The following is a 17384-nucleotide window of genomic DNA, read 5'->3' as shown; positions in this document are numbered from 1 at the left end:
ACAATTTAAAATGGAATTGGATAAAATACAATTGAAACTGAAATTGGAATAAAATACGATTTAAAATGAAATTGGAATAAAATGAAAGTGGAATAGAATACAATAATTTAAGATATAGATAAAATATGATAAAATTATATTTCGGTGTCACTCCTGCAATCTACCCCAATCAGTCCCACATATGCAGATCTCAACTGAACCATTTTGCTTAAGTACCAGCTCCAAAGTGGTGGTTCTTCTGGAATATATTTCTTGGTCTCCAAAATAGATAGAACCAGAGTTTAAACTTAGTCTATCCTGCTGGGCCCACAGTAATGGCATAATCAGTTTTTGTTTATCAAAGTGAACCTTTAATACTTAATTGGTGAGGATGGAACAGTTGAAATGCTAGCTTTGGAAGCGTTAATTTCTCAAAGTCACCCTTTGAGTGACACCCACTGGTGTCTTCCCCAAAAATCAGGAATACACATTTATATTTCATTATTGATGTGTTTGGGTTGTTGAACACATTGCAGGTTCGGCTGAAATTAATAGAGCTATTATGCCCAATTGTAACTTAGTTGCAAATCTTTATTTTGGATGAATAGGTGAGAAAGCAAATCCATTTCATAGAGAAGTTGCTCCATGTTGGATATTAAGAAGACAGTAATATGTCACACAAATCTTCTTGAAAATTACATCTTGACTTTAAACTCTTCTGCTAATATGCCAGAGGCCATGGTGTTGGTGTCCATCTCTGCAAGAAGCTGGATCATCAAAATGGTTCATAATGTAATGAAGAAGATGGAGCTATCTGCACCTGAAAGTCACCCTTTTTTGGCTGATTTTGAGTTGTAGTCCAACAAAACGAGAGACAACTTAGTCAAAATGGAGCAGAATAGCTTTTATTTTCTGCTGTGTCTTTTTTTGCTTGGACTCAGCAATGAATAGAATTGTATATTGATTTGTGAATATGCACTGCACAGAGTTCAGCAAATTCTTGCTTGCTGAGTCTTAATGTGAAAAAAAAAAATACCCACCAGGGGAAAGTAATTGCTATTGGTTTGGCTAGTCCCTCTCACAATTTTGTGCTACCTTTAAAAAAAAGTTTCTAGTAACCTGCCATTAGTCCTGATGTGGAATAATTAGTGAGAGCAGCAATTCCCTGCCAAAGCTTTCAGCTCTCCTCCAGAAGTTAAGAAGTCTTCTTCCTTTAGCATATGATCGCTGAACACAACTGTCTACAAAGCTGTGCAGCAACTAAGTGGATAGATGTGATCTGGCAGAAATTGCTTGCTTAGATATCCGTCCCTAGATGAAAGCATTAATACCAACTTTCTAACTGTAGATCAGGGGTGTCAAACTCAAGGCCTGGGGGCTGGATTCGGCACACGGTGCCTCTGCCAGTGAAAACGGAGCTCAGGAGGGTGACGTGCAGCCTTCCTGAGCTCCGTTTTCGCTGGCAGATAGTTGCAGGAGGCTGTCACAGCTGAAAATGGAGCTTGGGAGCCTGTTTTCACTGGCCACCACCTGCACCCCAACATGAGCGATGTTGAGCTGGCCATGCCCATTCTGGCCACACCCACCCCTTTCTCCCGAGCTCAAATACAACCCCGATGTGGCCCTCAATGAAATCAAATTTGACATGCCTGCTATAGATCTTGTACTAAGGCTAATATGGCATATTCTCATGGAGCATTCAAAGTTAAAGGCAGCATAACATCTGATGTTAACAACAAAATATAGGAATACCGCTATGTTATCTGTGTTTATTTAGTTAATGACGGTGGTAGCTATCATGGTTTGTTCATTTTAATTGCATTTCAGTGGAATTTCTGATAGGGCATCCCCTTTCATTTCTATCTTGTCACATTCCAATTTGTGAGAACAAACTTTTTCACACTTCTATAGATTTACTGCTTCTAAGGTTGCTCACTATCCCTTTATATACATTTTCTGGATCCTGAAAGATAAGAAGTTTTAGCAAAGCTATGGACGAAGCCGAAGACACCAGCCTGAAGATGACGAGTGGGACCTCATCGAAACGTCGCCAAGATACTCTCAATCTTACATGGGAAAAGACCCGAATACACCAAGACTTGCATACCTCTACCCATGAAAATCTACTAAAACATATACATATATACATACATACATACATACATATATATGTTTTCTGAGGTTTTTGCAGGTGTTTGTATGTAGGTCTTTGGTTATTTGGATTTTCTCCCGCATAAAATTGGAAGTGTCTTGGCGACGTTTCGACGAAGTCATATTCGTCATCTTCAGGCTGGTGTTTTTGGCTTCGTGCTTCTAGGAGCAATCCTAGAAGCTCCTAGAAGCACGAAGCCGAAAACACCAGCCTGAAGATGACGAATGAGACTTCATCGAAACGTTGCCAAGACACTTCCAATTTTACGCAGGAGAAAACCTGAATAACCAAAGACTTACACACACACACACACACACACACACACACACACACACACACGGTGTTATTAGCTATCAAACCTCAAAAATATACTTTTCCCAAAAGGTTTCCCCAATTTTGGCCACTACTGTAGTCCAATCTCCTGCTAAAGCAAGAAACTATATATATAATTTCATACAAATGGTTGTCCATGGAGTCTGTCATCGGTCACTGAGTTTGAACACACATTCCATTGAAATAGTCCCAACTTCAGCAGAACAAAGTTTGCACTCAGAAGGCCCCAGGTTTAACCTTTCCATATTTCAGTATGCCTGGCAAAAAAAAAAAAAAAAGACCTGCAGATGGTAGCTATCCGGGATTTCAAACATTATTGGTATGGCTGACCCAGGTGGATTTATAATCTGGTTCAATATAAAACGGTTTCTTTGTTCTTGCTTACTGTGTTTACAGAACAAAGGTGAAAAGAAGATGGGAAGAGTCTCTCATCGCTCACTGAGAAATGCAAAGATCAGAAGTAGGAGGACAAATAACGCTGAGGGTGAATGAACTGCATGAACTGAAAGAAGCTACTTGAGGGAGCAATATATAACATTGTGCCTGGAAAGGGGACCTCGACAGAGGCATCTCTGCCTTTCCTGTACGGGATTAGAACTCAAAGAACATTGAGATTAAATCAGAAGTGCATCAGGAATGATAAAAGGAAACCATTTCTGTAGACTATATATAGTTACAATATGGAATTTATTGTCATCAGATATGGCGGTGACCAAAACCTGATATGGTTTTAAGAGGGGATTAGACAAAATTGATATAGGCGATAGCTATTTGTCTTGACAACTACATGCTACCTACAGACTCTAAAGCAGATTACTTTAAAGGCCAGTGGCTAGGAAATAACAGTAGATCGCTTTATCTTTATGTCCTTTCTCTTATCTTCCTAGATGCAGTGACTACTGCAAGACACAGAATTTTGGAAATGATAGACCATTCGTCTGATCCAGCAGGGCTGCAATTATTATTTTTTAAAAATGAAATTGATAGAGAAGTGGGACAGGAAACCTTTGGGAAGGAAAATCAAAGATAATCCTTCCCAGATTATAGTTTTGTTGCTCCAACGTCAGTCATATCTGTTGTTTCTGTCAACAACCTGCATCCTATATCATGTAAAGCACTTTTGCACTGGAGTAACAAAAAGGGGGTCTGTCTAAGAGACCCTGCTTATCATGTGTTTCAGATGCTGTTATTTGCAAAGGAAAACCAGCCATTGGACAATAGAAATAGCAATAGCATAGAACATAAGTCTATGCTACTGCTTTGTTGTTGTTAGTTGCAAAGTTGTGTCCGACCCATCATGACCCCGTGGACAATGTTCATCCAGGCCTTCCTGTCCTCTACCATCCTCTGAAGTCCATTTAAGCTCACACCTATTGCTTCAGTGACTCCATCCAGCCACCTCGTTCTCTGTTGTCCCCTTCTTCTTTTGCCCTCAATCGTTCCCAGCATTAGGCTCTTCTCCAGTGAGTCCTTCCTTCTCATTAGGTGGCCAAAGTATTTGAGTTTCATTTTCAGGATCTGGCCTTCTGTAGAGCAGTCAAGGTTGATCTCCTCTAGGATTGATCGGTTTGATTGCTTTGCAGTCCAAGGGACTTGCAGGCGTCTTCTCTAGCACCGTAGTTCAAAGGCCTCAATTCTTCGGCATTCAGCCTTCCTTATGGTCCAACTTTCACAGCCATACATTGCAACTGGAAAAACCATAGCTGTGACTATACACACTTTTGTTGGCAGGGTGATGTCTCTGCTTTTTAGTATGCTGTCTAGATTTGCCATAGCTTTCCTTCCCAGGAGCAAGGGTCTTTTAATTTCTTGACTGAAATCCCCATCTGTGGAGCCCAGGAAAATGCTACTGCTTAGAGAGGGCTGTAAAGCACTATGAAGCAGTACATAAGTCCATGTACTGCTTCACAGTGCTTTACAGCACTCTCTAAGTGGTTTACAGAGTCAGCATATTGCCCTCAACAATCCAGGTCCTTATTTTACTGAACTCGGAAGGATGGAAGACTGAGTCAACCATGAGCCGATCAGGCTCAAACTGCTAGCAGTCGATAGAATTAGCCTGAAATGCAGCATTCTAACTACTATGTCACCATGGTCCTTTGGATTAAGTGTTGTTCTCTTTAAGATTTTATCAGTGGATATAAATAAATATGTAATCAACCCAAGTTGCTATTTGCAAGTTGGATCTTTATTTATTTATTTATTAGTTCGATTTATATGCCGCCCTTCTCCGGAGACTTAGGGCGGCTTACAATGCATTAAGCAATAGCCTTCATACTTTTGTATATACCTGCTTAGGAGGGCTTTTGGGGCCCCCCTAAGCAGTGTTCTATTTTATACAAAGTCAACTTATTGCCCCCACAAACCGGGTCCTCATTTTACCTACCTCGGAAGGATGAAAGGCTGATTCAACCTTGAGCCTGGTGAGAATTGAACTCACAGTAATTGCAGGCAGCTGGCAGCTAAGTGCTACTTTAACAGCAGTTTAGTCTGCTGCGCCACCAAGGCTCTTCATATAAATGACCTAAATAAATGCAATAAATAATGAAAAGTACATACAGTCATGGCACAATATCTACCATCAAATACAGAATTAGTAACTTTTGCTGACGTGCATTGGGTTTTAATCAAATTGCCACAATGGTTGAAAACAACAGTTTTGGAGTGGATGCACTTTCCTATTGTGATGGAAAGAAGTTTATTACAAGCAACTTTCAATGCAGTCAACCAAATCCTTGTCATTTTGTGTTGAACAACTTACAGTGAACCATTACACTCAAAAGATTGTTAACATTACTGGTAGGCTAATTACTTTAGAGCTACAAAAGAAATTGAACGTAATCTGTGGGGAAAAACAAAACAATTAACTCTTGGTCCCAAAACATTGACACTTTAGCACAGATTTCTTTTACCACCTTTCTCTGTCTTGCAAACTAAAATTGTAACTGCCTCTTTTGAAGTCATAATTATTATCTTGCCCTTTTAGAAAATGATCTTGAGGCTTACATTCTGTTCCAAGAAAGTAAGACTAAATATCCTCATGAATTCAGGTTTTAGACAGAAGCTTATTCAGCAAAGTTGAGCAAATAATTCACTATACATACATACAAACATACATACAAACATACATACATACATACATACATACATACATACATACATACATAGATAGATAGTTCAAAACATTCTTAAAGATCCATCTCATCCTGGGCACCTTTTCTTTGAACTATTTCCATCTGGCAGATGGTATAGGACAGTAATGGCTAAATGTTTTGCCATCACGTGCCAAAAGCCGGGGGAGTGCGCAGTGGTCGCATGTGTACGTGCCCACACCCATAATTCTATGCGCTCTGCCCCCTCCATGGCATGCGTGCGGAACCCCCCGTGCTCCTCCCGCTTTTGGCATGTGATGGCACGGTGGACCCGGTAGGCTCATTTTTCGCCCTCCCCAGGCTCCAGAGGCTTTCTAGGAGCCGAGGTGGCACAGTGGTTAAGAGTGCAGTACTGCAGCTACTTCAGCTGACTGCTAGTTCAGCAGAACAGTGGATCAAATCTCACCGGCTCAAGGTTGACTCAGCCTTCCATCCTTCCAAGGTGGGTAAAATGAGGACCCAGATTGTTGAGGGCAATATGCTATTTAGTATACTGTCTTGGGTGTAAGCTGCCCAGAGAGTGGGTGGCATAGAAATATGAATAATAAAATAAATTAAATAAATAAAAACAGCCTTCCCCACCATCCCGAAGGCCCTCCGGAGCCCGGAAACAGCCCATTTGCCAACTTCCGGTGGGCCCAGAAGGCCCGAAAATCAGCTGGCCAGCGCACGCATGCATGCTGGAGCTGAGCTAGGGCAACGCTCATGTGCCCACCAATATGACTCCGTGTGCCACCTGTGGCACACATGCCACAGGTTCGCCATCACGGGTATAGGATAATAAAAACAAGGACAAATAGGCTGAAAAACAGCTTCTATCCCAGGGCAATAATCATATTGAATTCTATGGTATAGTACAATAATAATGCAACATCGGGTTTCAATTCAATTGTATAGAACGTGAAGGATGCGTGTTTGTGTTTTATTTTTATAGTTATAATGCACACTGAAGATGGCATTTAATTTCATTGTATGAGGTACAATTACCATAAAGTAAACTAAACTAAACTAAGCATATATACGTGTGTGTGTGTGTGTGTGTGTGTGTGTGTGTGTGTTTGTATACAATACAGGTAGTCCTCGACTTAGGACCACAATTGTGCCCAAAATGTTAAGTGAGACATTTGTTAAGTGAGTTTTGCCCCATTTTGCAACCTTTCTTGCTACAGTTGTTAAGCGAATCACTGCAGTTGATAAGTTAGTAACCCAGTTGTTAAGTGAATCTGGCTTCCCCATTGACTTTGCTTGTCAGAAGGTCGCAAAAGAGGATCACATGACCTAGGGACACAGCAACTGTCATAAATATGATCTAGTTACCAAGCACCTGAATTTTTGATCCATGACCATGGGGATGCTGCAAAGGTTGTAACTGTGAAAAATGGTCATAAGTCACTTTTTGAATGGTCTGTTGTAAGTCAAGGACTACCTGTAGGTTTTTTTTCTCTCTCTCCCTGTTCCGTACTATTTCCACCTTGTGGGTATTCTCTGAATTAATTTACTCGATTGCTAGAATCCCTTTTATGTACTAATCACAAACTTCCAAGTAATTAGAATATTTTCCATTCTAGTGCCTCGTGCTTGCTTCAACATTTTGTAGCTGCCTTTCCAGGTTATAAATGCCTATGGGATCATGATAGTTTGTGCTATTATTTTATTTATAATGTTTATATTTTTCTTTTTTTAACATGTCAAAAGCAAGGTTGTCAGCATATCAAAAATATTGATAAACTAATACGCATGCGAATATCATAATATCCAGTCCGAATATCATCGGACTCCAGCTACCAGCCCTGGACGACATCTTTGAATCTCGCTGTTTGAGAAAGTTGCATAACATTCTCAGACACTCTTCCCATCCTGCTTACAATCTTTTTGGACTGTTGCCTTCTGGCAGAAGATACAGAACAATTAAAACTCGGACCACACATTTTCTGAATAGTTTTTATCCCACTCAACAATGAACTAAAGGGCCACCATCAGCATTGGACAGCATTACTTGGTCTGTTGTGTGGATGTTTGGGTGGTTTAGGGTGGGAAATTGTGGTGGGTGGGAGTGTGTTTGGGGATTATTATGTGTGTTGGACCTGGTCTTTGGGTGTTAAGTGAATTTTGTTGTATGGGTATACTGTGTATACATGTACAATGACAATAAAGGTATTTATTATTTATTATGCCACCTTACAGAGCTTTGAAGTTCTCTTCTTGTAGTCTTAGAAGAAGGCAAAGATTGATAAATTCCTATTCTTCCATGATATTTATTGCTCAAGAAATATTTCCAATGATTAGCTGAATTTCTTTCCAAAAATTAAAAGTTCAGAATGGGGTGCTGATATTGCTTACTGTCTGTATTAGTTGGGCAATATTCCAAATTGGCAGTTTTTCCTTTCATTTTTTTTTTTTAATGAAAAGGAAAGACAACATTGGAATTATATTCCTCTTTTCTTATTCAATTATGAAACCACTTAATGGGACGTCAATTGAAATAGATAAAAGAGATAGAAGGGAAAATTCATGGCATACCTGGCAACTTAGCCCAGGCAGCAAAAAATCTTGGAAGAATAATTTTAATTCATTCAAAAAGGCTCTCTTTGCTGTAAATGTTGGTTACGGCATTCCTCTGATAGTTTCCAGAATTCTGTTCTTAAATCAGATGAACACTAAATATAGGTTTATGTTTATTTAAAAATGTAGTTCTTGTTTCTTTGTTCCTACCCAACTGCATCATCGTCATCGTCATCATCGTCATCATCATCATCATCATCATCATCATCATCATCATCATCATTTTAGCCATTGTCTATCCACTGCAGGATGAAGGCTTCTTCAGCACTAAGGTCCTGAACTGTCTTTTGCCAATTGGGCCCACGATACTTGCTGATGTTGTTGATCCATCTTGTTTTAGGTCTCTTTCATGGATGCTTTTTATCAAGCAGGATCCATTCTACGACTGCCTGGGTCCACTTGCCATCAGTTCTTCTTGCTATGTGAACAGCACAGTTCAATTTCAATTCTTTTATTCTCTTAATGATATTGTATACTTTTGTTTGTTCTCTAATCCATGTGTAGGTCTTTCTATCTTGCCTTGTAATGCCGAGTGTGTATCTTTCCATGGCTCTGCGCCACTCAAATGCATATGGTTTGATATATGCTAGCAATGGGACAACATTCTTTTGTTATGCTTAATGTAGAAAGCTAGTTTATTAGCATAAGGTAGGCTGTCAAATATACAATCCTCTTCAACATTTTACTATTACCACCTGGCAGCTTGTCATCTAAAGGCATTATTTTACTCCGCCAAATGGTACAGCTGTGATGCTGAATGCCATTTTCCCACTTAAAAACTTGGTTGTTTTTAAGAATTCTTTTTTCTCTGCCTCTGTCTTCATCTTCAGACAGAAGCAGAATGGAAGTAATAATTATACAGCCATTGTCCTATTAAATAGAATAGCCAAGTGACACTCAGTGCTCAACATCTCTTATACCTCCTCATGTATTCCTGAAGTAGCCATCCAATTAGAATAGAATGGTAATTCTTATCTACTAATAGGTTTGCCCTTACCATCTTCTCTGAGAAATGTATTGTACGTTTCTCAGTTGAAGACTGACCAGAAAGAGATTGCAAATCAAAAAGCCAGTAACAGTAATTACCATTCCCAATTTTCTTTAAATTAGATTTCTGACCACCATACAGTTGAATGTAAAATTAAAATGCAAAGTACTTAGAGATTTTAGAATTTTTATTTATTAGACATGTTTGCTGCCCATCTAGCCTAGCATGGCAAAAAAGAGTATACATTGTTGACATTAGATACCCTTCTAATAGGAAGGTTCTCTAATGGCTTTAAGGCAGAGAAGCCCTTTTTGAAGATCATCTCTCTCTCTCTCTCTCTCTGTGTGTGTGTGTGTGTGTGCGTGCGTACTCTGTTTCCCCCAAAATAAGACATCCCCTGATAATAAGCCCAATTGGGCTTTTGACTGCATGGCAATAAGGTCAAGCTCTTATTTCAGGGTTCAAAAAAAATATAAGACAGGGTCTTATTTTTGGGGAAACACGGTACATCCATCCATCCATCCATACATACATACATACATACATACATCTCCATAGATGAAGTATTGGGTATGCCTCTTTCTGATCTCAAAGTTCAGAGAGAAAATCTTCTAATGCTGTTTATACTGGAAAGCATTCATTCCTTACATTGGTCATATTATTATCTAGAAAATCACTATAACTCCCTTAACATTGATGTAAGAAGGCTCTATGATGGCATACTAACCAGACTGCTAGCAGTGTTATTGTAGCTGGAGTTCCCAAACAACTTTCAAGGGCAGATCTATGTATACAATTATACAATCTGCAGACGTTCAAGGCACAGGTTGCTCAAAGCAGACCGTCCTTATCCAATAAAAGCCAAAGCTGATAATTCAGGTAACTCATCAAGGCCATTTCTGATTCAAATACCAAAGAGCTTTATAACATCCGCATCTGTTATCTTTAGATGCCATTCAATTCCACCAAGAGAATACATACATATCAGGGGTGGGTTCTACTTACCTTTACTACCGGTTTGCATTGCGCACGCCAGTTCTTGTGAATCGGTCCAAACTGGGGGCAACCCACCACTGATATGTATGTACACACATTCATACATACATACATACATACATACATACATACATACATACATAATCTGCTCCCTTCTTTCGGATTTATGCCTCTAAGTCAGTCCAAAGTGTGTTAGTGATTCTCTGGATCATCAAATTGGGGCCTGAACTGAATCTTATAGTCAGTGAACACTCCTAATTCATGAAGTGTGAAGTGGGTGACTTCTAAGTAAAATATAGATTGAAAAAAAAAATCCTGTAACATCTGTTTTGGATATCATCAGATAAGATCTGGATAAGCAATGTCTACTGTACTATGCAAGTAAAGAGTGTGATACATTTGCAAAGTCCTTAGCATGTTTGTCATTTACAAGGCCCCTATAATTTCTGACAAAATTGCCCCCAGATTCCAAACACACAGTTCTAATATAATACAGTTTTAATATAATGCACAATATTATATTCTATATAAACAAATAACATTGATATCCCAATTCTAAAAACAATACAGATATAATAATAGAAAGCATTGTCTATATCTTCTTTTTCCGCTTGTTGGAAAAGAGTTATTATGCTCAGCCATGCAACCTTAAAGGGAGATTTATTTGATAGTCTGATAGCAGTGATTAAAATCTGCTTCTTACTTTAGCTGAATCAATTATTTTAACTGAATCAATAATTTCAACTTAATTTCACTGAATCATGTCCTCGGTTTCTTCTTGCAAACTCTAAAGCTGAGTTTCTGGATGCCGCAAAGGATTCCACCCCCATCCCCACTTTAAAACGGCTATGCATTTCAATAAAGTAAAATGCCAGCAGGGTAGAATGTACCAGGCATTCATCCAAATCTTGAATGAGAAAGTTGACAAAGCCTTGGTCAACAAACCAATGGAATTAACAGCCTGTCTGATATGGTTATCATTGTGTTCCAAATAGAATTGGGACTTGTTCTGCAGCCAGCAAACACTCTGCTGCCCATTGGGAGACTAAGGAGACTAAGATAGATCTATTTCGGATTTATAAGTCCTCATCAGTTAGCCACACCCTCATCCCATGTATCTTCCCTGTAAAGGTACAGTATTTGTTTTCTATATTATATTATATTATATTATATTATATTATATTATATTATATTATATTATATTATATTATATTATATATATATATATATATATATATATATATATATATATATATATATATATATATATATTCTCTCAGGTTTTCGCGGGTGTTTGTATGTAGGTCTTTGGTTATTCGGGTTTTCTCCCATGTAAAATTGGAAGTGTCTTGGCAACATTTTGACGAAGTCTCATTCGTCATCTTCAGGCTGGTGTTTTCGGCTTCGTGCTTCTTCGTGCTTCGTGCTTCGTGCATCTTCAGGCTGGTGTTTCATGCAAGCTTCGTGCTTCATGCATCTTCAGGCTGGTGTTTCATACAAGCTTCGTGCTTCATGCATCTTCAGGCTGGTGTTTCATACAAGCTTCGTGCTTCATGCATCTTCAGGCTGGTGTTTTATGCAAGCTTCGTACTTCATGCATCTTCATGCTTCGTGCTTCGTGCATCTTCAGGCTGGTGTTTTCGGCTTTGTGCTTCTAGAAGCACGAAGCCGAAAACACCAGCCTGAAGATGACGAATGAGACTTCGTCGAAACGTTGCCAAGACACTTCCAATTTTATATTACTCTGCAGTATTTTGGCATTCAGTGACCTCATGTAGTAATTTCTATCACTTTCAATGCAGCGAAGTATCCGAGGATGGATTGGAAGGGGGAAGACTAATATTGTGCTATAATCTGTTTTTCAATTTCCAGAAAGGTTTTTATCACTTCTGATAAAGCTTTTGCTTCCCGCCCCCTCTCATGCTCATGTTTTAAACTTTCTTTTTGTTTCTATTGATCACAGCAAAGTGAGAAAAGTCTGGATGTTGCTGGAGAATGGAGTATTTTTTTCTAATGTCTCTCCTCTCTAGGTTTCTGTAGCCCACTTGCCTACATTTCTTGATCCTCAAAAGGGTCAGTGGGAAGATTTCTCTCTTGAATTCTTCTCTTGGGTGATCATGGAAGTTGAGAAACCAGGGCGGCTGCAGACTGCTGGGTGAGAAATTAATATTCCACAATGAAAAGCAAGGTCTTCAAATTCCTCTAGCACTTTAATATATTTCATAGTATTGTCTTTTACAATGTCTTCATTCTCGAATGACATCAATTAGCATGTCATATAAGTGAAGATAAATTATGCCTTAAGTATGGTTACCCATTTTCTCTAGACAGAAAGTGGAACTTGTGTCCGTATTGTTGCAGTTAGAAGAACCTAGGTATTAAAAAAGAGAGAGGAAAAATTAGGATACGCCTTTTTCCCTTGTGATAATTGAATCCATAATTACCAATAAAGGAGAATATTTGTAACTCAGGGTTGAAATAAAGGGTCCCTGGTGCTCTCTGAGCTTGGTTGTTTTCTTGTAGACCTTTCATTACCTTGTTGGAAGAAATATCCTTCTGGGTTCATTTCCAAGTGGGGAAAAAGACACTGGAAACATGGAGACTGCTTGGAAAGATGGTTTAATGGTGGACAGGATCACGTGGTTTGAGTTGCTGAGCAGAAAAGGGCAGAGGTGCTGAGAGTCCCTCGGTTTTATACCCTCTCTGGCTTTGAAGTTCCTGGGGAACAGGAAGAGTATCCTGATTGGTTGCTATCAGAGGTCATAGCTAGTCTTGCTGGCTGATGTAATCTCCCCATGTGCCATGTGGGGAGTTTCTGTTGCTAGATGGGTCCTATTGTGTTGCAGATGATGGTCCATTGACAAAGGTGTGTGGGGGGATTGGATTTCTGCCTCTGGCCCATTGACAAAGGGGGAGAGGCAGGAAGGTGGGAGCTGCTTTGTCTTTAAAACATGTTTCTCCATTTCTCACCCAGGGAAATATATTCTGCCTTTTTAATATTTCCTAAAATATTTCATTCTTCTAGGAGCGGGGTGGGTGCTAACTTCCTACAATCTAGACTACCTAATATCATCAGTGCCCTGAAGATGTTACCTAGTTTTGGTAATGAAACATCTGCAAGAAAACAACCAAGCTCAGGAAGCATCAAGGACCCCTAATTTATAATGATAACTTTGCATGTTCTGGCCTCTATTGGAGAAATGAAGATGAAAAGTGCAGCATAAAAGACATGTTTAAAATGTAAGTTTCGGTTTCTTGCTGAAATACACTTACCTACATGTACAGTATACAGTAAGTGAATATTGTTCAGATCTTCCCAAGCTGGGGAATGCTGGTTGGGAATTCTGAAAAATACAATCATATCGTATCTGAATCCTGTGTTTTAGAGGGAAGGGGGACATCATACTGTTTTTAATCCTAGCTATCATACCCTTATTTTTCTCTGCCACACTCTATTTTAGTTGATTATTTTTGTAATTATTCTTATCTGCCATGTTTGATTTTAATCTGTATTGATAAAAAACATTTTCATCATCAAAAGGCATTGCGAGTGACTCAGAGTTTAAAGTTTAGGTGGCAGGTAACGTATCTTGTAGTATGAGACTTTCTGCTGAGTGGCGCCATTGTGCTTAGGGCAGGGGTGTCAAACTCAAGGCCTGCGGGCCAAATCCAGCCTGAGGGGTGCTTAGATCTGGCCCCAGGGGCCACCCTAGAAACAGTGAAGGGCCAGCCCATGGTGCCTCATGCGTGGCCCTCCTGAGCTCTGTTTTCAGTTGCAATGGCTTCCTGCAACCCTCTGCCAATGAAAACAGAGCTCGGGAGGGCCATGCATGGCTCTCCTGAGCTCCGTTTTCGCTGGCAGAGCCCTCGGGCCACCAGAGGCGCCCCTGACATGAGTGACATTGAGCTGGCAATGCCCATCCTGGCCACATCCACCCTGTCCCCCTGAGGTCAAACACAGCCCTGCTGTGGCCGTCAATGAAATTGAGTTTGACACCCCTGGCTTAGGGCATTAGTTGGCCTTAATTTGCTCTTGAGAAAACTCTTTGGTGTCCATGAAAGGGAGGATTGTGCCACTGAATAATTGTGAATGTAATTGGCCTCATGGTGAATGTGACATCATTGTGGATTGCACCACATGCTTATGTATCTAAAGTTCCTTTTACAAGATTGTAATCAGGAATCTTTTTATTTCACACTTCTTGTCTTAGAAGAAAAAGTAAACTATGCTGCTTGTTATTATTATTTCTCTCAAGGTATCATGCAGAGTAGAAGCAAAATCTCACAAAGGAAAGAATTAATTGAAGAAGGATATCTGCAGGAGAACAATCCTTTCCTTTTGTTCGTCTCTGTTGTATACTACCTGGGGTCAGACTTTAGAATTCGTATTCACAACTAAGTTCATATAATTCACTAGAAGAAAAAGTCAATGGAATCCAGTGTGCTATTCAAATACAGGGAAAGCAGTTTTGCACATTATATGAACCCAGGAAACAAAGGTGTCCTTCAAAGAATGCCAAAGAATGGATATGTGTGTGTGTGAGAGAGAGATTGTATGTGTGTGCATGCATGTGAAAGACTTTGTGAACCTACTGTGTCTTGCATAATAGTTAGCATTCCTGTCATGAATACCTGGAGAAATCCTTTTCCAAGGATCAAACGGATTCCCAAGAGAGCCATAAACTGTTGAAAGAATTGGTGTGGGGACTTCTTTGCCAGTACTAGAAGAGTTTTAATGGGAGCTTTTAGTGAACTCCTGGGAATGCTATGCCTGTAGGCTCAGAATATGTATTAACATGTAAAGCAAACACATTTCTGTTTTCCTGTAGCTGTTAGTTCTTGGAAAGGTAGCCAACAGGCAGAGTAAGTGAAGTTAGGAAAAAAAAAACAAGAATGATATAAGGCACTGTGGTTTAATCATAGATGATTCTAAATATTTGACTCCAAGATAAAAGCTCTAAGCCTTCCTGCAAGCTTTCAATACATGACGAGAAATGTTTGTTTCGAAAAGTGGAATGTTTCCCAAGAAAACAGACAAAATATTCCCTCATGAAGATAGGTGCTGGATCATCCTGAGGAGGCACATTGCAATATAGATTTGTAGACATATTCATCACTTCTGGTAGGCTGGTTGATATTTAGCAGAGTGCAATGAAGTGGAAAAGTGACAGCCGACACTTGCGCACCATTGCGCATCTCCTTAGGCATTGGTGAGCATTAATGAAACAATGCTTGGCTTAAAATGTTTGGAGCACACACAATGTGTCTGAAAAGAATGCATCCAAAAACTATTTGCTAATATTAAAAGAGGACAACAGTTCATTTCTTTTTTCATGGGCATTTTTGGAACTACAGTATAGTCAGTGGTGGGATTCAAGTAATTTAACAACCGGTTCTCTGCCCTAATGATTTCTTCCAACAACCAGTTTGCCAAATTGCTCAGAAATTTAACAACCAGTTCTCCCGAAATGGTGCGAACTGGCTGAATTCCACCACTGAGTATAGTCCACATGCAGAATGCAGAGAAGAGCAACACAGATGATTGGGGTGGGTGGGTGGGTTGGAGGCTAAATGTATGAGGAATGGTTGCAGGAATTAGGTATGACTAGTCTAGTAAAAAGAAGGACTGGGGTGATATGATGGTAGTGTTCCAATATTTAAGAGGCTGTCACAAAGATGAGAGGCTCAATTTATTTTGCAAAGTACTAGAAGGCAAGACTAGAAGCAATGAATGGAAACTAATCAAGAAGAGAAGCAACCTAGAACTAAAGAGAAATTTCCCGGGAGTGAGAACAATCAACCAGTGGGACAGTTTGCCTTCAAAAATGTGGGTGCTTCATCACTGAAGGCTTTAAAGAAGAGACTGGAGAGCCATTTGTCTGGAATGGTATAGAGCAGTGGTGAAATGTAAAGTTTGTTACTACCGGTTCTGTGGGCGTGGCTTGGTGGGGGGTACTGTGACTGGGTCGGCGTGGCCAACTTTTTTTTTTTTAACTTTTAAAACCATTTTTCTACAACCTCTTCGGCCGAAGAGGTTGTAAAAAAAAAATGCTTTTAAAAGCCTCTGACGATCCCAGCTGAGCCGCGTGATCATCAGAGGGTTTCTTTTTTTAACTTTTAAAAGCATTTTTTCACCCGAAGAGGTTGTAGAAAAAATGCTTTTAAAAATTAAAAAAAAAGCCTCTGATGATTGTGCGGCTCAGCTGGGCATGGGGATGTTAATGAACAGCCAATCTGACCCCTTATCTAACAGAATAGAATAGAATAGAATAGAATAGAATAGAATAGAATAGAATAGAATAGAATTGAATTGAATTGAATTGAATTGAATTGAATTCTTTATTGGCCAAGTGTGATTGGACACACAAGGAATTTGTCTTTGGTGCATATGCTCTCAGTGTACAGAAAAGAAAAGATATATTCATCAACAATCAAAAGGTACAACACTTAATGATAGTCATAGGGAACAGATAAGCAATCAAATCATATTAGGAAACAGTCAATATAAATCGTAAGGATACCAGCAACAAGATTACAGTCATGCAGTCATAAGTGGGAGGAGATGGGTGATAGGAAAGGTGAGAAGATTAATAGTAATGCAGACTTAGTAAATAGTTTGACAGTGTTGAGGGAATTATTTGTTTAGCAGAGTGATGGCATTTGGGGGGGAAAAACTGTTTTTATGGCTAGTTGATTAACCTAAAAGATTAACCTGTGGGCCTGTATTATGATAAAAACCAACAGTTATTGATAAAGTTCCAAATGGCACAGCAATTCCATCTGGGACAAGAAATGATGACAGTGCCAGAGCCTCAAGCCCAATGAAAAACTTAAAAGAGGAGGCAGATTGTATGCAAGCTTACCTTACTGGACCAGAGCAAAAGTAAGTGTCAAGCTTCAAAAGCCGCTTTTTGCTGTTGCAACTATTATCACTTCTCAGCTTGTCAACAAACTATGGGGGAAGGGAAGGGAGAGACAGAATTTAGGCTCCAGACATCAAGATGCCAGCCATGAAAACCAAGGATGTTTTGGCAGGTGTTTTATCCGAGCCAGAAAGACTTTCTCACAACAATACCGGGAGACTCAGTTGGACAATGTGACCTGATCTAATTGGAGGGAAGGAGAAGCTGAACTTTGACTATGTGGGTTTGTGAGGGAAATGGTCAGATCTGGTTTTGCTCTCATTGGTGCCAAAATTATGTACTCAATAAAGTTTTGCATT

Source organism: Pantherophis guttatus, chromosome 7 (assembly GCF_059756535.1).
Source record: "Pantherophis guttatus breed Tessera chromosome 7, ASM5975653v1, whole genome shotgun sequence".
Classification (NCBI taxonomy): domain Eukaryota; kingdom Metazoa; phylum Chordata; class Lepidosauria; order Squamata; family Colubridae; genus Pantherophis; species Pantherophis guttatus.
The sequence above is the reverse complement of the archived record's forward strand: the minus strand, read 5'-3'. Positions refer to the sequence as shown.